This window comes from Phocoena sinus, chromosome 2 (genome assembly GCF_008692025.1).
Source record: "Phocoena sinus isolate mPhoSin1 chromosome 2, mPhoSin1.pri, whole genome shotgun sequence".
NCBI lineage: Eukaryota > Metazoa > Chordata > Mammalia > Artiodactyla > Phocoenidae > Phocoena > Phocoena sinus.
In genome coordinates, this window is record NC_045764.1 from 142,056,752 (window position 1) to 142,079,729 (window position 22,978).

A 22,978-nucleotide genomic window follows, 5' to 3' on the forward strand; every position below is an offset into this window, starting at 1 on the left:
ACATTTATACAATTTATGATTATGGAATCTGATACATTTGTTATAAAGTTTGACAGTGGAAAATAACATGCCAACAAAATTTTGAGTTGAGGGTACATAAGAGTATTCTCGTGTTTTAGTTAATAATATCTAAATTTTTAAATGTACTTATAAAGACACTACTCCAGTCTATTAATATTTTCACATTTTTTTAACCTTAGATCTTTTAGAAAATATCCATTTGAAATTGAGAAATTCATGAATTTTCACTGACATGTTTCTATTAAATTCAGGTAAGATTAAGTGTATTATATTTTAAAAGCACAAACAGTATAATCCAACTTTTATAAAAGCTTTCAAATCTATTTTGATTTAGGCATTAAAATGCTAGAATTATCTTAATGTAAAAGTTAACTTATTTTAACTTTCTATGTGGTAGTATTTATTTGAGGTTTCTCTCTTCGTACTTCCTTTTAAGTCACATTAATTCTTTCAAAGAGTATGTAATAACTTTTACAAAAATTATTAAAGTACGTATTTATTTAGGAAAAAGTTATGACTAACAGATTTTTTTAAAAATGAGGCCCAGAAATGATGTAAGTCAAATATTTAGTTTGTTTTATAACTAGGACAAGAGTCCAAGTCTTCTGATTCTTTTTCTACTGCTCTTTTCCCTCTCTTATACAAGTAGTAATAGATGGAATTGAGATATTTTTAGGGTAGTGGTGTATAGAGCCACACTGTATCACAAAGAGAACAAATAATAGGCCCTGTGTGTGTGCATTGCACATCTGTGTGTGTGTATGTGTCTGTACATAATAGGCTGAAATTATTTATTTAGGCAAACTTACCTATTTTAGTACATGTGCTATTACTATTTTGTGAATAAAATTATATAGTTTAGGTAACATTTAGAAGCTTTTACAAATTAGGCGTAAAAGATGACAGTACAGTCCTAACGTTGAATCTCATGCATTCTTGGACTGTTAAAATATTGCTAAATATAAACATTACTGGGGCTTAGATTTGCAGAATTACTTTGTGTATGCATGCCTGATTTTATAAAAGCAAATGTACCCATGTATTAGTTGTGTGGTAACATTACTGATTTGCTTGTTTGAGGGGAAAGTAATCAATCTGAATTAATGACAACTGGGAGTTATATAACATTTGAAGATAAATACAGCTGTACTGCTTTTGAGTTCATGTAAACCAAAATAAGTCTAACAAACTATTTCTAATTAGAGAGCCCACTGGACCTGATATATAGTACCATCCATTTATACATCAATAATTACTGTATTTGTGTTCTGAAAAGAATTGTTTTTTTCTTTAAAATACTAACACCAACCTTTGCCCCAGTGAATATTTATACAATTAATTTACTTTTAAAACAAATATTCTTCTATGGTTTAAGAAAACTGACCCTAGTAGCTCGTTTAGCTTAATTTCCCACTGTTCCTTTTTCTACCATAAAACCTTCCTTTTCACTTTTACTTTCTATTCTCCTATGTGCCATACGCTCCAGCCATATAAAATTATATCCACATTTCCTGAATACAGTGTGCTCTTTCATACTGCTGTTCATTTCCTCATGCTCTTCCTTCTGCTTCAGATAGCTTTCCCTTCCTTCATCATCCAACAAACTCTTCCTTAATTTTCAGGATGCCCTTTTAAGTCCTTAGCTACACCAGACGTTGTCTCTTCTTGCTGTAGTCCAAACTCTTACATACAAAGTCATATACAAAGTCATAACTGACTGTATATACAAAGTCATAACTGTTATTGTGTAATGTAATTCATATTTCAGCATTTGTGTCTGACTCTTCCACCAGGTTGTGAACTCCTTGAGGGTAGTAGATGTTTCTGATTCAGATCTTTAAGTACCTGGCATGTAAGAAGCACTAACAATTGTCTTTTGATTGAACAGTGATTCTTAGTCCTGCAGAGATCGTATTATCAGATTTTCTTTCTTCTCTCCTTTCTTTCCCTGGTTCTCTTTTCTTTCTCCAGCCCCTCTTTCACTGTTTTCCTTTTTCCCCTCCTCCCTCCTCAGTTTTGGTTTTTTTCTTCAGTGATATGCAGAAGACAGGCAATTTTAAGTAGTGAGTGTTTGCCAGGGAAAAAGGGTCGTAAAATCTACCAATGGTTACTACTTCCTTGTTCTTACAGATTATCTGGGTGAGTTTATTTATGGTGGAACATCGTTTAGAAAAAGAGTCCTGATTTCATTAGAAACTTCTTGCAATATCAGTCTATTAATAGCATTATATAACTGTATGCACATAGAAGAAACAAGGAACGGTGAGTCTATACAAGCTTGAAAATAAGAATTTGGCACAGAGACTTAAAATTCTACAGAGAACACCATGGCACTTCCCAGATCTTTGCTTTGATACTCACCCTTTGTTTGTCAAGGACCTTGTTAAACGTATTGACTCAAAGTTGTTCACCATCAGTCATTCAGTATGAAGACCTTTCCTCTCATTTCTTTCCCTTCCTCTCACAGTAATAAAGGTATATGTAACTTACTTTAATAATATTTGACATGAGATTCCAGTTTTTTAAAAGATGATTCATAGACATGGTAAAACATTCAAATACTACAAAAGGGTATACAGTGACAATTTCCTGCACCAACCCACCCTCCAACCCCTCAGTTCCCCTTCCCACAGGCAGTTGCCTGTACCACTTTCTTGTGCATCCATTCAGAGATATCCTCCCTCTCTGTGAGGAAAGAAACAAATACATGACACACCAGTGGATTACCTCACTGGTCGGATTAATCTGCTTTAGCTGTGTGTTTGGTGTTTGAGAGCTCTGCCTACTTGATTTTGTCCCTATAAGTTCACATTTTTTCCTTTATGATTGCATAAAAATAAAAATCACTTGTTGACCATGAGTTCATGGGCAGAAAATTTGTTATTTTAATAGTCACTTAAACCATGAAAAACGTTAATTCTAAGACTCTGGAATTTGAAATGACTTTGCAGTGAGTGTTTTCAACCCAACAAAGCCAGTTCATTTGTCACATGGGATATAAAGAGACAGGAAAGGGGCAGAGTTTGTGCTTTTGCTGAAATCTGAACACCTTGACTTAGCCATAGAATTGTTCTTTATCTTTGCATCATGGGGTCAAAAAATAGATACCATTGGGAAAATCCCTTGAAATGTCTCTCTCTCTCTCTCCTCTTTAGCAAACAATGGGGAATACTAATAACAGAAAAGGTTTCATTGCCTAGATGGCAGCATCATGGCACCCAGTGTGTCACTTGTCTATTTCCTAAATGTAGATTAGTGTTCAGAATATATTAGGCATATGGGAGAATGACAGTCCTTTTGTGAAGTCGGTTTTATAGTAAAAACCTATAATTTTTTCTCCGGACAGAAGGTTTCAAGATGCTACCATGTATAGTTACATGGGTTCAGTACTTCAGTGAAATCCTACGTGAGACATTGTTTTCCTAGGCTCCTGGTGTTCTTTGGAAATAGATCTCATACTTCAGGCTGTAATTATATGCCTGAGGGCAAAGGATAGTAATCTTTCACCTCCTTCTGCCACTCCATCTGCTTTGACAAAAATCTCTGTGGGGAGAAGTGGTGTTAGTGCTATATTTTGAGAATTTTACACATTTGTAATTTCACTGGAGGGGAAAAACAAACAAAAGCATTTCTGTGTTGACTTAGGAAAATGTTATATCCTGCAAGCTTGGGTTATTTTATCTATGTTTTGTTAACACACACGTATTTAACACATAGTGTTGTATAATAATGGAGGAAAACAGGAAGTACTTTGTTGATACTTTGGAAACAAAGCCTAGTCTTGGGGCATATGATGAATTGTTCCCTCATAAGAAGAGTTGTGTGAATACATTTGTTACTTAAGTGAGTGTGGTATTAGTTTAAAATTTTCCCATTTCAGTATGAAGAAATTCAAATTTATCTTTGAACTTGATATTAATAGTCTGTGGCCTATCACTTGTCACCGTCTTTGATGAAAGGCAAATAAAAAATGTTGATATTTAGTTCAGGTTTAGACTGTGAAGTATTTTAGAACATGAAAGTGGCGTAAGATTCTACTTCTGAAAGCTTGAAATACATTATATCTTTTAACTTTAACTTCCTTGTTGTGACAAGGCAAGATGGTATATAAGAAAAACCCAAGTCTTTCTTTGAAAGGATTAACCCTCAGTTGTTGATAATGTCTACCTCACTGGGGTTTTGTATCGTTTCCTTAGCATTGGCAAAGCAGCCTGATACTGCTGGATGAAAGACTGTTAAGTTAGTAAAGGTTTGGTAGTGCTGTTAGGATTGTGCTCTTGCAAACCAGTGATCATTTTTTCATTGGTGACAGGAGGGGAAGCTGAGGAGAATCGCTACCTTGGTCTTAATCTCTCAGGTAGTGTAGTTTGAGGCTAGAACGCTTTATGAAGTGGGCCCCACCTTTAATATCTCAGCTGAAAATTAGTTGTTGCCTTTCTCTTAAACTCTTCTGGTGTGTAACCAAGAAAAATGTGTATTTTTAAAGCAGGCTTTTGTGGTATGTGTGCGTGTGCATGTGTGTGATGTATAATCTAGTGGCATTGCACTTTACAGATACGGTTAACAGTGCAAGCAAGTCACAGATTGATGAAAACAGTTCTTTGCATGACTTGGTTGTGACTAGAAAGGTGTAAAATCTATTGCAAGACAATAAAAAACTTTTTTAACTGGGAATAAACTAAGATCATTGCTTCTAGATCTCACCTCCTAGTTCTTCAGGAAGTTCCCAGTTGCTTATTAACTGAGGGATTAATTATGAAAGCTTTTCTGCAGCTTTGTGCATTTGCAGCCGTATGTGCAATTGGTTTTTTGCCAGCTCCATTTTTAAAGCAGGCACTGAATGCCTTTGGATACATATGAGGATTTTTCACTTTGGTTTTGTGTCATCATTGTTTCTCTGCTGGAAAGTAGTTCACAAAAAATGATTGTGTGAGTGTGACTTGAAATAAAGTATACATTTATAATTTATGGACAAAAGAACGATCAGGTTTGGTGGGGGAGGGGTGTAACCTATGACCTATTTTTTTTTCCTATTGATTTTAGCAATGGCTTCTTATAGGGGATGTGATTGTGTTCTCTTAGAGAATGAATACACAAGTGGTGAGGTCTTCCTTGATTATCAAAGACATAAAGGGTCCTTCAAACTTCAGCCTTTGGTGGAAAGGACTCTACCAGAGGATGGACTTGCATTTAAGGAATGTCATTCTTTCATGCAGATAGCTTAGTTCTATCTAATAATGATACTAACGGACATTGCAATTTGTTATAGGACAGTATATCCTCCAGGATACAACCTTAAAAATTTGCAGGCATGCTTAATCACCTTTTCCCCTAAAATAATCCTTGTGGATCTACTATCCAATGATTTACTGCAATTTTGTTTGAACTTGCGTGGGTTTATCAGCACTGGGAATAATGCATTTCATGTATTTCTATCTTTTGTGGAAAATACTCCTCTCTTTTACTTGTTGGGAAACTATCTCTAGTCCTTCTTTAATGCATCATTCATTTGATAGGCACTTCTTGAGCATTTACTATATGTCAGCACTTGGGCTGGGCCATGCCATGTTCATGGAATTGAATATGACATGGTAGCTGCTCTCTGAGTAGAGAATTATTATTTATGGATGTATTGGGTATTCTCCACCTCCCTTCCTTTTTCTTTCAAAGCAACAGATAATAGTTACAATTATATTACCTTTCACATGATACTGTAGCATATCTTCACTGAGTCTTCCAGAAATTCTTTAGCAACGATAAGAGGTTATTGTTTGTAAAATGCTTTTTGTTTTTCAAACAACGTAATTACTTTGCCCTTCTATGTTTCTTGAAGTATCAGTATACTGTAATATCATCTGGGCTAGAAAATATAAACTTACCTAATAACAATGGAAAAGAAGTTTGTAAAATGAATTGACTAATTGCTGATCTGGAATCTAATCTTTGTCAGTAGAATTGAAATTAATTTGTGTCCCATTTAGATTCTGTTGACTTTTTTTTTTTTTTTTTTTTTTTTGCCCTTTTGGAATGAGTATTTCTTTAACTGAGTTAAATAAACATACACAGAGATGATCCCATGCAAATGCATATGCAAACTGGATGTAGTATGATTTTAACTATAGATCTACTATATAATAAAAACCACAGTTTTTACTTGGTTGTGAGTATGCATAAAGATTAAATGTACTTATTAATCATTGCTTTGACAACAGCAGTGTTCAGTTAGAATCTCGGTATTGGCGTATCATTTATATAGAATTCTTTCCAAAGATTTAATTCATTTACAGCCGCTATGAAGACTGGTTTTCTGGAGAAGGATTGCATTCCTTTCTTTATAGGATAAGCTATTTTAATGTGACTGAAATTTTTAAAAGCCAACCTTCTTTCATTTTCATTTTCCTTCAGATTTTCCTAGGAGACTATAGTGGGGGTGTGCAGAATAGCTAGGGAAGTTACTAAATCTTATTTATCCTTTTAATAGTTTTCAGCTAACATCTCCAAGATAGCATAATAAGAAACCAGATAAGAAACTACACGATTCTTTGATGACTTAAGAGATTCTTTTTAAAAAATAAATCGTAGCTTAAAATTTGTGAAAATTTCTCTCATAGGACTTTCTACATTGTAGTATATTGAGTTTTCTGAGCATGGTCCTGTATAAACACTTACTTTGATACTTAGAATGCTATTACATTTTTAAAAGATCAGTCATCCTGGTTATCTCAGCACCTTAATTCATCAGGCAAAGCTGTCATCATATTCTTTATAATCTTTATAAAATTTTAGGGATGTACCATAAAGATATTCCATAGTAGTCTGTGCTGTTCCACAGTAGAACACAGTGAAAGTGTTAATAGGTAACATTTATTGAGCCCCCACTATTTTGAAGCATTTCTTCTTCAATGTGAGTCTTTGTGGTGCTATTGTTATTTTCATAGTACAGATAGGGAAACAGGGGCTTAGAAAAGTTAAATAACTTGTTTAGAATCACACAGCTAGTAGGACCCTGATCAAGGTCTGACTTCCTCTAAAACCTGTGGTTTTAACCTCTGTACTGCTGCCCTAATCAGCACTTACAGTAATGGTGGTGAATTAATCTGATTTAGTCACACTTACTGGAATGTTATATATCCCAGAGTGGCTTGGCTTGGAGTAAAGGGCGAAAGTTTTCTTTGGAGGCCTGGAAACTTTTTACACATATCTTAAAATAGCTGAGGATAATTCACTCTAGCATCACTGCCCAATATGGACAAATAAGTCCTGGTAACATTGAAGTGGGTATTTACAGCTTATGCCATCTCACAGTGAATTTGTTCTTAATGTATTTTAATTTATTCTGTTAACTAACAGGAGGGAAGAATAATAAAAAGCCTGGATTCCAGTTCTGGCTATACCACTTATTAGCTTTGGAACCTTGAACAAAGGTGCTTAACCTCTCTGGACCTCCATTTCCATATGTATAAGGATACCTCTTTTTTCATGATTGTTCTGAGTTGCTGTAAATGAAATAGTTATCTTAAATGCTAAACATAGTACCTTGAAGATAATGAGAGTACCATATATGATAATAGCTATTATTACTGTACTATTATCATTTTCATTATTGATGTAGAACAACAAGAGTAGGGAATAAATTTAAAAAACAACAACAACAAAACTTGCTTTGCAAAATTGAGCCCTTTGGAAACCAGCAGTTTGGTGATAAGCATTCAGATGGACTAATGAGAACTACCCTTACTTTAAAAACATAATCCTGGAGTTCAGGGTTTTTGAGTACAAGCCACTTGTTCTTCTTGCTTGGTACTTGCAATAAGCCTTTCTCTGCTCAAACAAATAAACCCCAAAAAATGTTATAGTCCTAGCAACCTGTCAATCTATTTCATTTAAAAGAGTTCTAGGGACTTCCCTGGTGGCCCAGTGGGTAAGACTCCATGCTCCCAGTACCGGGGGCCTGAGTTCAATCCCTGGTCAGGGAACTAGATCCCACATGCATGCAACTTAAGATTTCACATGCTGCAACTAAGAAGTCCTCATGCCACAACTAAGAGTCCCACATGCTGAAACTAAGAGTCACACATGCCACAACTAAGACCCAGCGCAGCTAAATAAATAAATAAATATTAAAAAAAAATAAAATAGAAGGAGTTCTATTATGAGTATAAGTATACATGTTTCTACTTTTAGATGTGTCTATATATATTGGTGGTATGTATATATATATATATATATAGTTTTTTGGAGAAAGAGTATACGTATGCATCTATTTAAATCTAGACTAATTTAGCATTGAGTGTTTGGTTAGGGGTCTTATGCTTATTTCTCTAGTTCAACTGAGTTTATTTCATCATTGAATTGTGGAGGAAAATAATGTTATGTTTCTGTAATACTACACTTATCTATTCCAAAGACTGAAATATGTTTGAAGACATCATTTATTCAGAATTTTAGTAAAAATTTACAGATATTTTAATAATTTTTAAAATGTTTTTAAAACAAGCCTTTGAATAAGAACTTAATTTTTGCCTGAGCCCAGTTTCCCACCTTATAAATGTGAAATAAGCAAAGACAGAACCAGTCATCAGCAAAAACAGAAAAAATATATGTTTTCAGAATATGGTTGTCCACTCTATATCAGGAATATAAATAAGATAATCATTTTTTGAAAAGAAGTTGGAGGAGGAGAGGAGAAAAGAGAACAACCTAAAACTCATTGAGAATTACTTGTGTTTTTCTCCTCCTTTCCACACATACTTTTAAGTGGTTCAACTCTGCCTTATCTTGAAGCATTTCTTAAAAATCGAAGGTATGATTTTTTTGTGGGGTTTTTTTTTTTTTTTGCGGTACGCGGGCTCTCACTGTTTGTGGCCTCTCCCGTTGCGGAGCACAGGCTCTGGACGTGCAGGCTCAGCGGCCATGGCTCACGGGCCCAGCCGCTCTGCGGCATGTGGGATCTTCCCGGACCGGGGCATGAACCCGCGTCCCCTGCATCGGCAGGCGGACTCTCAACCACTGCGCCACCAGGGAAGCCGTTGAAGGTATGTTTGAAAGGAGACAAAAGTACTCTTTGGGAAATGTATTTTCAAAAAATTAATTTTATTTATTTTAATACATTCTTAGTTGGATATAAGTATTTTCTGAGATGGTCTAAATTCTTACTCATGCTAGGAAATGGCTGGTATAGGGTTATAAGCAAGCTATTCAAGTTTGGGCCTGAGTCATATAAAGGCCTTACCACTGTGTTACAGGAGACATCTGCTTAGAAGAATTTGAGGCTACGTTCCTGGGCCAGACATCCAGAGATACTCTGTGCTTTGCAAGGTTTTGTTGTAAGGGTTCTGCTTCACGTTTTGAACTAGTAGTTGCAGTGTTATCATTTTATCCTTTGAACCTTGCAAATCTAAAAGATTTGCAGTAGTGTGAACTGGCAGACCATCCAGGTCTTTCCATTTCTTAATAAAGTCATTCACTGCTTTCTTAATTTGTAAGAAGAACTTTCCAATAATAGTTGTTTGTTTGTTTTTCTGTTTTTTTGTGGGGTTCTTGCTACGTCGGGTCTTAGTTGCAGGCAGGCAGGCTCTTCGTTGTGGCGCAAGGGCTCCAGAGCGCCTGGGCTCTGTAGTCTGCGGCAGGCGGGCTCTCTAGTTGAGGTGCGAGGGCTCAGCAGTTGTGGCGTGTGGGCCCAGCTGCCCCGCAGCATGTGGGATCTTAGTTCCCCGACCAGGGATCAAACCCGCATCCCCCACACTGCAAGGTGGACTCCCAACCACTGGACCACCGGGAAGCCCCACAATAATAGTTTATTTTAAGAGGTCTACTTGGTACATAAGCTCTGGCAAAAATTCAGTAATCTGCTGTAAATCCAATGCCCAGAAGATATTCTCACCAGACTCTTGCCCTTTTGAGAATATGAAGAAAATTAGCTCTTACTATTGAGAAATGTTGTTGAAATGTAGAAATTTCTCCAAAACCCACTAAGTGTTAAAAGTAGAATAGCTTGATAATATTTCAACCAGAAAACCCTAGAATAATATGCTTAAATTTCCTGCTACAACCTGTATCTTGGGCATTTTTCTTCCTTTAAAGGTATTCATTTCTTAATGCAAAGCATGAGTTTAAAAAAAGTGTGTCAATTAGATTTTTGACAAAGTAATTGGATTTTCCGTTTACTCATACTTCAGTTTTATGAGTGCTTTATTTTTCACTTCTCTCTGATCTTTAGCTGACTACTTGACAAGAGCTTTGTTTTTTTTTCCTTGCCTTTACCACCTCATTCTTCTTTTTCCCCTTGGCTCTGGTAGCCAGTGATTTGTTTGTTAGTTCATTTATTCAAAAGTGTTTATGAAGCAACTACTGTGTGTCAGAGAATGTGTTTAGGTGCTAGATATAGAACAGTGCCCTCACAGATTTAACGTAGCAGAGAGGAGAGACAAGCACTTGAATCAAATAAGTGGTTATAAAAACAACCTAAATCACCATCAGTAGGGGAAGGGTTAAATAGATTATGATGTCTCCATGAAGTGAATATTTTGTAGCTATTAATAAATAGGCATATATATTACATTTCTAGAAAAGTGCGTAAGACACTGTCAACAGTGTTTGCCTCTGTTGAGGGTCCATGGGGACTAGACTTATTCATTGTATACAATGTTGTACCTAAGAAAGAAACAAACCTCTAGGGACTTCCCTAGTGGTCCAGCAGTTAAGACTCTATGCTCCCAGTGCAGGGGGCCTGGGTTTGATACCTGGTCAGGGAACTAAGATCCCATATACCACAACTACTGAGCCCATGTGCCGCAACTACTGAGCCTGCACGCCACAACTACTGAGCCCACATGCCACAACGAAGAGCCCACACACTGCAACAAAAGCCCACGTGCCACAGCGAAGGCCCAGCAGAGCCACAATAAATAAATAAATAATAAAAAATTAAAACAAAAAAACAAGAACCTCTGTATAAAAAAGAAAAAAGAAACCTCTATTCATGTATTATGTTTTCAGTGAAACTCTAAGTAAATAAAATTTAAAGAAAATTCAGCAGTACACTGAATAAGCAAATAAATAAGCAATTACATTAACAGGGGTGCTGTTGTCACATTTGAAGTGAGCAAGGACAACTGTCACTCTAGATTGTTCTGTTTTTGGCTGCTGGATGATGAAAGAGTGGTCTGGTTTACACTTTATTTCACTTGTCAAAATAAACATGGTCACAGGTTTCCTTGGAGAATTGAGCCTGAGACCTATTTTATGTTGATATCACAGTACCTTAGAGCTGAATTTCAATACGGATTTTCCCATGTGATTATTCTGTTAAAACTGATGTTGTTGCTTGACCCTTCTACGCCTTCTTGGGTTCCATTTCGAATTTTTACACACTAGCTAAAATGAATAAGTATAACCACAGGAAGCAGTTCATTTGCATAAAATGATATTTTCTCTTGATAGGTCTCTTCCATCTGCCTAATTTGACAAAGCTCTTGGCAAAGCTTGACATTTGAATAAATGTAATTACTTTTTGTGCTTTTGCTGGGAATATTTTAGTTCCATGAGTGGCCACTTAAAATTCTAACTGAAAAAAAAAAAAAAACAAATAAAAAATGAGCGTCTCTGAGTTACTCAGTGTAATGCCAATTTTCAGCCAGTTTAGTTCATATTTATAAATGGTCCAAATTTATGGTAGTCTTAGTAGTTAATTGGCAGGATGCCAATAATATGCAGTCTCTTTATAGATTGCTTTTTAAAAAAATTATTTTTATTGGGTGAAATGATCTTAGCTGTTCTAGTCCTCTATAGTAAAAGTTTAGGTAGTTGATGAACAGCTATGTTGATTAATCTCTTCTAAATAAAAGATATTTTACTTGATATTTTTGTAGCAATATTCTTTTTTTACTTTTTAAAAAACTTAATTATATATATAATTTAGTATAGTTGATTTTAAAAATTGTGTTAGTTTCAAGTATACAGCAAAGAGATTTAGTTTTATATATGTGTGTATATATATATATATATATATACACACACACATATATTTACATATATATATTCTTTTTCAGATTCTTTTCCATTATATGTTACTACAAGATATTGAATATAGTTCCTTGTGCTATACAGTAGGTCCTTGTTGTTTATCTGTTTTATATATAGTAGTGTGTATATGTTAATCCCAAACTCTCAATTTATCTCCCCCTCCTCCACACCTTCCCTTTGGGAACCATAAGTTTGTTTTCTGTCTGTGAGTCTATTTCTCTTTCGTAAATAAGTTCATTTATATAATGCTTTAGATTCCATGTATACGTGGTATCATATATTTGTCTTTTTCTGTCTGACTTACTTCACTTAATATGAGAATCTCTAGGTCCATCCATGTTGCTGCAAATGGCATTATTTCATTCCTTTTTATGGGTGAGTAAAATTCCCTTGTATATATGTACCACATCTTCTTTATCCATTCATCTGTCAATGGACATTTAGGTTGCTTTCATGACCGATTGTAAATAGTGCTGCAGTGAACATTGGGGTGAATGTGTCTTTTTGAATTATGGTTTTCTCTGGGTATATGCCCAGTAGTGGGATTGCTGGGTCATATGGTAATTAATTCTATTTTTAGTTTTTTAAGGAACCTCCATGCTATTCTCCATAGTGGCTATATCAATTTACATTCCCACCAACAGTGCAAGAGGGTTCCCTTTTCTCCACACCCTCCAGCATGTATTATTTGTAGATTTGATGATGGCCATTCTGACCTGTGTGAGGTGATACCTCATTGTAGTTTTGATTTGCACTTCTCTAATAATTAGTTGTGATGAGTATCTTTTCATTTGCCTGTTGGCCACCTGCAAGCCAACGAGAGGGGCCTCAGAAGAAACCAGACCTGTCAACACTTTTGAGTTTGGATTTTTAGCTTCATAACTATGGAAATATAATTTTATTTTGTTTAAGCTACCAGCTTATGGTATTTTGTTATGGCAACCCTAGCAAACTAATACAGCATATGAGAGTTCCAGTTTCTCTATATCTTCACTAACATTCAATGTCTTTTTTTTTATATTTGTTTATTTTATTTATTTATCTATTTTTTATTTTTGGCTGCGTCAGGTCTTAGTTGTGGCACGCGGGGTCTTTGTTGAGGCGTGTGGGATCTTTTTGTTGGGGCGTGGGCTCTTTGTTGTGGCCCGGACTTCTCGGTAGTTGTGGCATGTGGGTTTTTTTCTCTCTCTGGTTGTGGCGCACGGGCTCCAGGGTGCGTGGGCTCTGTAGTTTGCGGCACACGAGCTCTCTCGTTGAGGCGCATGAGCTCAGTAGTTGTGGCATGTGGGCATAGTTGCCCCACAGCATGTGAGATGTTAGTTTCCCGAACAGGGATTGAACCCATGTCCCCTGCATTGGAAGGCGGATTCTTTAACACTGGACCACCAGGGAAGTCCCCTATGTCTTACTTTTAATTATTATCATTCTAATAGGTAAGAAATGGTATCTATCTCTGTTTTAATTTGAATATCCTGGCAACTAAAATTTTAAAGTTGATCACTTCTCAGGATTATTAATCATTAAAGTTCTCATCTGTGAATTGCTAGTTCATATATTTTGTACATTTTTCTATTAGATTGTCTTTTTCTTATAGATTTGAAGGAGTTCTTTATATAATCTAGGTAACAATTTAGATACTTTCCATTATCCTCTCTCCATTGGTGAGTTGCCTATAAACTTTATTGCATACAAATTCCTGTTCCTATTTAAGGCAGTTAGATTTATCAATCTCTCTTTTTATAGTTTGGGCTTTTAAAATCTTGTTTAAGAAATTCACCTCTTTTCCAAGGTCATGAGGAATATAAAATTTCTTCTAAAATTTAAAATTTTTGATTGATTATTTAATTTTCACATTTGCCAAGTAGGAAGCCAGCTGTCTAAGCAAGCACTTATTGACTACTTTATCTTTCCCTAATAATTTAGAATGATAACCTCCATCATATATTTTGGGATCTGTTTCTGGTTGCTTTATTCTTTGGTTCCATTAATTGATCTGACCTTATGCCAGTACCACACTAATGTTATGTTTAGTTATCTGATTGGGCAGATCCTCCCTCCTGTTTATTATTTTGCAAATTTTCTAGTCTATTTGAGGATTTTGGTCTTTCATTTGAATCTTAGGATCACCTTGTCATTCAATTAAAAAATCCTTTTGTAATTTTTGTTAGAATTATATCCAGTCAATTTGGGGAATGGTTAATTCTTCAGAAAATGTATGATTTTTCTCATACAAATCTTGTTATTTGTTTAGATTTATTCCTTAGTACTTTATCACTTTGTTATTGCTATTTTAAATGTGATTTTTAAAAAAGATACATTTTGTAATTCTTGTTGTTTAGGAACGTTAAACTAATTTTTATATATCTTAATACTGTATCTAGAAATTTCCCTGAACTATTAATGCAATTAGTTTGTGGATTATATTGGATTTTCTACACTAAAGACCATATCATTTGTGAATAACAACAGTTGTTTCTTCCTTTCCTTTATTTGTAAGTCTTACATTTTCTTACTGCCTTGGCTAAGACTTCCAGCACAGTGGTGAACAGAGCAGTGATGGCAGACATTTTTTCTGTTGTTCTTAACTTTAAAAGGAATACTTCTAATTATTTGATCCATGGAATGTGATTTTTACTAGGGATTTTTCGCTATATATTCCTTATCAACTAGGTATTCTTGGAATAAAGTCTAGTCATGATGTATTTTTTAAAACATTGCTATCTTTATTAATATATCACTTAGGATTTTAAAAATAAGGTTTTAATTGAATTGGCCTTTAATTTTCCTTTTCTTGACCTTTACACTATTTTTCTATCAATCTTATACTAATTTCAGGAATGGAATTTTGGAACTTCATCTCTTTATATTCCCTAGGAAAAAATTCAGATAGCTGTCTTATGAGCATTTGTGAAACTCATGTATAAAAACGCCTGATCCTAGAGTTTTTTTAAATTAAATAGGTTTTTGATTACTGATTCAATTTCTGTTTCTTCTTGAATCTATTTTGGTAATTCAGTTGCCTCTGGAAGTTATTTATTTCTTCCATATTTTAAAATTAAGTGCCTGAAAATATTCATAGTATTTTGTGATGAGTTTTAAAATTCTTTACCTGTGCTTATGATTCTCTTTTGATTCCTAATATTGTTTATTTGTGCCTAGGTTCTTTTTCTTAAATTAATATCTTTACTGTTCCAACATTCATGGCAAAATCGTTGAAAGTATTGATATTTAAGAAAGGCAACCTGTTTTAAATGAATTATTAAATATATTTCTGATGACAAAAGTCTAATTTCTCTGAGAGAGCTGTATAATCACTACACTTAGCCTACAAATTCACTGTTTTTTCGTATTCTGACTGCAAAGCAGGAATTTACTGGTTTTCATATTTTTGGACAGATCTGCTGAATTCCCTGAAGAGTGGGGCTTATGTTTGTGTGTTAGAAGGGCAACTTCATATTTGAATGAAGATTTTCTTCAAATGTCTTATTCAGGAGAATTTGATAATTTTTAAAATGTACATCATGTCAGAAAAACTGAACATGTAGGAATTTTTAATAGGGAATGAGGATTATCTACAAGAAACCCTGTTTCATATTCCATGACATTAAATATAAGCAATGAACCAGGCCAGCCACACACTATAGTTTTCTTCCATTTCCCTGATGACTAATGATGTTTAACATCTTTTAATGTGCTTATTTGCTATTCTAATTTTTTTTTGTATGCAGAGTATCTATTCAAATCTCTCTGTCCATATTTTTCTTTTTTTTTCGGTATGCGGGCCTCTCACTGCCATGGCCTCTCCCGTTGCGGAACACAGGCTCCAGATGCACAGGCTCAGCGGCCATGGCTTACGGGCCCAGCTGCTCTGCGGCATGTGGGATCTTCCCAGACCGGGGCACAAACCCATGTCCCCTGCATTGGCAGGCGGACTCTCAACCACTGCGCCACCAGGGAAGCCCTCTTTGTCCATTTTTGTTTTTATTTTTGTTTTGCTTGGGTTGTGTTCTGATGATTGGATCCTTTATATAGTTTAGACACAAATCCTTTAACAGATATAGGATTTGCAAATATTTTCTTCTAGTCTGTGTCATGTCTTTCCATTGTCTTAAGAGTGTCTTTCTAAATAAAGAGCTTTCGATTTCAGTGAAGTCTAATTTATCAATTTTTTCTTTTATGGATCATGCGTTTGGTGTCATATGTAAGAAAACTTTGCCTAACTGATGATCATAAAGGTATATATCTTTTTTTCTTCCAGAAGTTTTATTGTTGTAAAAGCTATCCTTTCTCCACTGAATTACCTTTGTGACTTTGTAAAAATCAGTTTTACATATATGTATGGTCCTATTCCTGGACTCTATTTTGTTTCATTGATCTCTGTTTATCTTTATGCCAGTAGCTCACCATCTTGATTATTGTAACTTTGCTGTAGGTCTTGATATCAGATGATGTTAGTCTTTCAGTTTCTTAGTCTTTTTCAGATTTGTTTTGACTGCTTTAGGTGTTTGCATTTCCATATGAATTTTTGAATTGGCCTGTCAATTTCTAAGCAAAGTTTATAATTTTCAGTTTGTAGGTTTTATACCTCTTTTACTGAGTCATATTTCATTTTTTCATGGTTCTTACGCTATGGTTAAGTAATAATGTGTTTTGACATGTCAATTTCCCATTGTTTTTTCCTAGAATATAGAAATACATTGAATTTTATATGTTGATTTTGTATTCTGCAGATTTTTAAAACTCCATCAGATTTTCTACTTGGGACTTATAAGCTTCATGAATTTAGATGTTCAGATCACTCACCAGAGTTGGGAATTATTTTTAAAATAAGCCTTCTTCCCCTTTCTCCTTTTCTTTTCCTTCTAGGACTCCAATAATCATAGATTGTTTTGCTTGTGGAATTTCATAAATTCCCTTAGTCTTTCTTCACTCTTTTTCTTTCTGCTCCTCTGACTGGATAATTTCAAATGAGCTGTATTCAGGTTCACTAATTCTTTCTTCTCCTTGGTCAGGTCTGCTATTGAAGCTTTTTGTTGAATTCTTTAGTCATTGTATTTTCAGGTCTAGGATTCCTGTTGTTTCTGTTTTGTTATGGTTTCTATTTGTTTGTTGAATTTACAATTTTGTTACATGCATTGTTTTCCTAATTTTTATTAGCTGTGTATCTATGTTTTCTCATAGTTCTCTGAATTTCTTTAAGAGGGCCATTCTAAATTCTTCGTTAAACACTTGATGGATCTCCATTTCCTTAGGTATAGTTATTGTAGCTTTATTAGTTTCCTTTGATCGTGTTATGTTTACCTGATTCCTCATGATCTTTCTATCCTTGTGTGCATATCTGCTCCTTTGAGAAAGTGATCTCTTTTACAGCCTTTACAGATTTGCTTCAGCAGGGAAAGGCCTTTACCAGACAGCTCAGCTTGGGGTTCTGGATGGGCAGCTGGTAACAGCCTTGGACAAGCCATGCTTACTCTCAGGGTCTCTAGTTAGGTGGGGCTACTGCACGTGCTCTGAGGTTGGGGAGCCGGAGGGCTGTCATTTTTCTGAATTTGGGTAGGCCTCATGGCTGGGCTTCACATTCAAACAGAACTGCTGGCTAGGATCTGTGTTCAGGCAGGGATATTTGCTGGGCTCTGCAGTCACCTGCTCAGGCAGGGTTTCAGGCCATGTTCTCTGGCCTGGTGTTCAGGGAGTGCTGCTGGTTGCATTCTGGGAATGGGCAGGGCCGCACGCTGGGCTCCACATTCATCCATGGTTGGGTGGAGCCTCAAGCTGTGCCCCCCTGGTTTGATGGTGCCATTGGCTGGACTCTACATTCAGTCAAAGCCATACACAGGACTTTGTGATCAGATGGGAACTCAGGCCATACTCCTTGATCAGATTGGGACCACAGGCTCTGCCTCAAAATTGGGTGAGTCTGCAGGCTATGCTTAGCAACTGGGTGGGCTGTAGGCTATGATGTGCTGCTGTACAGCACTGTAGGCTGGGCTCCACACAGTCAGGCCAGGCTTCAAAGCTGCTGAGGGTCACTGTTTGGGCTTCCTCAGTCAGACAGAACCAGTGGTCATGCTCTGCAGTTGAGCAAGGCTGCTGGCTTGGCTCTCTGCCTGAACAGGCTTGTAGAATGGACTCTAGAGCTGACCAGGGTCTCTGGCTGGGCAACCTGGTGAGGCTGGAGACTATGTTCAACAGTATGCTTCTGGCTCGGCTCCTTGTTTGAGCAGGCCTGTAGAATGGGCTCTGTGTCTGCCTTAAATCCCTGGCCAGACTTCCTGGTCAGGTTGGCTGTAGACTAGTCTTGGCAGTTGGGGTGTGGCTACCGACTTGCTTTCCTCCTAAGAAGGCCGTAGGATGTACTGCATGGCAGCCTGCAAACTGCCTGGCGTCTTTGGCCAGTCTTCACTGTTGGGTGGGGTTGGAGGCTATGCTCAGCAGTTGGGTATGGCCAGTGACTTGCTTCCTTGCTTGGGTGGGCTGTAGGATGTGCTGGGTGACTGCCTAGCATCTCAGGACAGGCTTCCTGCTTAAGTGGGGTTGGAGGCTATGCCTAGCAGTTGGGTGGGGCTGCTGACTTGCTTCCCTGTATAGGGAGAGTACTAGAATTTGGTCCTCCACCAAGATAGCATTCTGGTTGGGGACCCAATAAGGCAGAAATGCCAGCCAGATTCCCTGACCAGCTGGGGTCACGGGCTCAGCTCTGCAAATGGTCAGAGTCACTGGATGGGATCTCCGCTCAGGCCCAACCACTAGCAGGAATGCAGTCTGCCAGGATTTGCACACTCATTGCTGTGAGCCCCTTTCCCCTTCTCTAACTGATTGCCGTGATAATCCCTGTGAGCGCTTAAGTGGGCCTCCTGTTGCCGAAAGGTCAGCTTCTCTGTACACCGGTGCCGAATTGAATCTCGTAGACAAGAGTTTTGGGTGAAGTAGAAAAGGATAGCTTTATTACTTTGCCAGGCACAGGGGGACACAGCAGGTTACTGCTTTGAAAAACTATGTGGCCCAACTTGAAGAGGATACTGAGAAGTTATATAGTAATGGTTTAAAGAGGGCATGATCAGCACGTGGACATTCTTCTGATGGGTTGGTGGTGGGGTGAGTAGGAGTCAGCATCATCAACCTTCAGGTTCCAGCTGGTCTAGGGTCTGCATGCTTGTGGACAACATACCATTGTTAATCTTAACTTCTCCCACCTGGAGGGGGTTTTGGTATCTGCAAAACAACTCAAAGACATTGTTTTGTGTATCCCTTGATAGGGAACCAGGACCTTGCCCCCAAGGTTGCACTGTTGTTTCTCTTGACTGTTTGTTTCTCCCTGGTCTTGTATCCCCTCCCATCCCTAGTTAACAACTGCCTGAATCTGCCTGTTGGAACTCAAGGAATGTCATGGAGGCTGATGAAGGCTATTGATTGTCATCAAAGAAATGGGGGGCACAGAAAAGCTTTGTGTCCAGGAGCTCCACAGTACCCTGCTCGGTATCACTCCTAGGAAGTATCTGGAATGCTGGGGAAGCTTCATGTCCTCTTGCATTCCCCTTTTCCCACAGGAGAAACTTTAGGCCCAGGGGATCCCCTCAATGCAGCACTGAACTGACCTTGGTGGGGGGGCTGTGGTCAAAGTGAAAACACTCCTCTTACCCTTCTCATGCTGTTTTTCTCAGATTTTGTGGTCGAAAGGGATGCTTCAGACTCACCCCTTTGTTCTGGGATCTTCAGAAAGGAATCTTGTCTATGGATAGTTGCTAGTTTCCCTTTCCCTGAGAGGGACTGAACTCAGGAACCACATATTTTGCCATCCATCTTTCTCCTGGTTCCAGTTTTATTAAACCATTGTTTCGTACGATTTATCTGGGTTTTCAGTTGTTTCAGGCTTAATGGTAAATCTGATCTCTGTTATTTCGTCTTGGCCAGAAGACATTCTATATATCTTTTTGCACAGTGAATATAATAAAACATTCAATTAACTAAATATTCAGATAAAGAGACTGTTCTTGCAGATTGACTTTTTTCTTTATGGGGTTTGGAAAGAATAGTCCTTTCCAATAGTCCTTATTCTGTACATTTTTTACATTGACTTCTCTATTACTTTCCTTTACCTATAGTTTATCCACAGTTGGATTAGATTATTGCATCACTAATAATCTAATGAATTATTAGAAATCACTAATTCATTTCTATTTTATTAGAATTAGATTGGCATTAGTACTTAATGGAACTCTGCTGAAAAGGCCTTATGCTATTTCTTCATGCCTATTTTCCCCTAACGTTATTCCATCAACGTATGAAGAAATGAGATAAAAAGGAGGACCTAGACATATCTTTCTACTGTGAAATTTTGTATCACTGAAATATATTTTGAAAAGGAAATGCTTATCCTATGGTATATTGATGCTAAAATATTGAATAAATTACAAGGGGTGGTACTTTTATTTTGTTTGAAATTATTTCCTAAAACCCAGCCATCTAAGTCAGAAAGTAAAAGCCAAGTTCTAAAAACTATATACCAGGAAATGCCTCACTTATGAATGTATACATATTTGTGCTCATAAACTGAGTAATTGTGCACCTACCAACTCTCTTCATTTTATCATTATTCTGTTGTTTGTATACAAATGAAGGCTTTTTAAATTCAAATTCTGTAGCCTGGAAAACTCATGCTTAGAGGATGGCTATCTTTCCTGCTAACGTTCAGTGTTAGTGCATACAAGTTCATGTGAAATTATAGAATACCTTATTTACTCTGATATAACTGTAACAGGAGCTTCTTTACTAAACATGCATTCTGAAGTGGTCAAGTAATTAACAGTTAATTTGGCTTCATCTGTTATATAAAAATGCTAGAAAAGGTATTAAAAATTTCATGTCTTTTTTAAAATTTTTATTTTATTTTTTTATACAGCAGGTTCTTATTAGTTGTCTATTTTATACATATTGGTGTATATTTGTCAATCCCAATCTCCCAGTTCATCTTACCACCACCACCACCACCACATCCCCCCACTCCCACCCCCCCTTTCCCCCCTTGGGGTCCATATGTTTGTTCTCTACATCTGTGTCTCTATTTCTGCCTTGCAAACTGGTTCACCTGTACCATTTCTCTAGATTCCACATATATGCGTTAATATATGATATTTGTTTCTCTCTTTCTGGCTTACTCTGTATGACAGTCTCTAGGTCCATCCATGTCTCTACAAATGGCCAAATTTCATTCCTTTTTATAGCTGAGTAATATTCCATAGTATATATGTACCACATCTTTATCCATTCGTCTGTCGATGGGCATTTAGGTTGCTTCCGTGACCTGGCTATTGTAAATAGTGCTGCATTGAACACTGGGGTGCGTGTGTCTTTTTGAATTTATGGTTTACTCTGGGTATATGCCCAGTAGTGGGACTGCTGGGTCATATGGTAATTCTATTTTTAATTTTTTGTGGAAAGTCCATACTGTTCTCCGTAGTGGCTGTGTCAACTTACATGCTAACGAACAGTGTGAGAAGTTTCCCTCTTCTCCAGCCCGCTCCAACATTTGTTGTTTGTAGATTTTCTGATGATGCTCATTTTAACCAATGTGAGGTGATACCTCATTGTAGTTTTGATTTGCATTTCTCTAATAATTGGTGATGTTGAGCAGCTTTTCATGTGCCTCTTGGCCATCTGTGTGTCTTCTTTGGAGAAATGTCTGTTTAGGTCTCCTGCCCATATTTTGATTGGATTGTTTCTTTTTTTGATATTGAGCTGTATGAGCTGCTTGTATATTTTGGAGATTAATCCTTTGTCCATTGATTCATTTGCATATATTATCTCCCATTCTGAGGGTTGTCTTTTTGTCTTGTTTATAGTTTCCTTTGCTGTGCAAAAGCTTTTAAGTTTCATTAGGTCCCATTTGTTTATTTTTGTTTTTATTTCCATACTCTAGGAGGTGGGTCAAAAAAGATCTTGCTGTGATTTATGTCAAAGAGAAGAGTGTTCTTCCTATGTTTTGCTCTAAGAGTTTTATAGTGTCTGGTCTTAACATTTAGGTCTTTAATCCATTTTGAGTTTATTTTTGTGTATGGTGTTAGGGAGTGTTCTAATTTGATTCTTTTACAGGTAGCTGTCCAGTTTTCCCAGCACCACTTATTGAAGAGACTGTCTTTTCTCGATTGTATATCCTTGCCTCCTTTGTCATAGATTAGTTGACCATAGGTGCGTGGGTTTATCTCTGGGCTTCCTATCCTGTTCCATTGATCTATGTTTCTGTTTTTGTGCCAGTACCATACTGTCTTGATTACTGTAGCTTTGTAGTATAGTCTGAAGTCAGGGAGTCTGATTCCTCCAGCTCCGTTTTTTTCCCTCAAGATTGCTTTGGGTATTTGGGGTCTTTTGTGTCTCCATACAAATATTAAGGTTTTTTTGTTCTAGTTCTGTAAAAAATGCCATTGGTGATTTGATACGGATGGCATTGAATCTGTAGATTGCTTTGGGTAGTAGAGTCATTTTCACAATATTGATTCTTCCAATCCAAGAATATGGTATATCTCTCCATCTGTTTGTGTCATCTTTGATTTCTTTCATCAGTGTCTTATAGTTTTCTGAGTACAGGTCTTTTACCTCCTTAGGTAGGTTTACTCCTAGTTATTTTATTCTTTTTGTTGCAGTGGTGAATGGGATTGTTTCCTTAATTTCTCTTTCTGATCTTTTGTTCTTAGTGTATAGGAATGCAAGAGCTTTCTATGCATTAATTTTGTATCCTGTAACTTTACCAATTCATTGATGAGCTCTAGTCATTTTCTTGTGGCATCTTTAGGATTATCTATGTATAAGTATCATGTCATCTGCAAACAGTGACAGTTTTACTTCTTTTCCAATTTGTATTCCATTTATTTCTTTTTCTTCTCTGACTGCTGTGGTTAAGACTTCCAAAACTATGTTGGATAATAGTGGCAAGAGTGGA

The 22,978-nt window shown here is 36.7% G+C and overlaps 1 protein-coding gene across 8 annotated transcripts in view; it reads left to right on the plus strand.

The window, feature by feature from the left end:
* FUT8 (fucosyltransferase 8) overlaps window positions 1-22,978 on the plus strand; it is a 325,108-nt gene that overhangs the window by 189,692 nt on the left and 112,438 nt on the right. Inside the window, exon 3 of one of the 8 annotated variants that reach the window (XM_032622336.1) lies at window positions 201-272. The exons of the other annotated variants lie outside the window; for them this stretch is intronic. The gene's annotated coding sequence lies outside the window, so the exon portion shown is untranslated. The remainder of the gene's footprint in view (window positions 1-200; window positions 273-22,978) is intronic. 8 annotated transcript variants of the gene reach the window in all.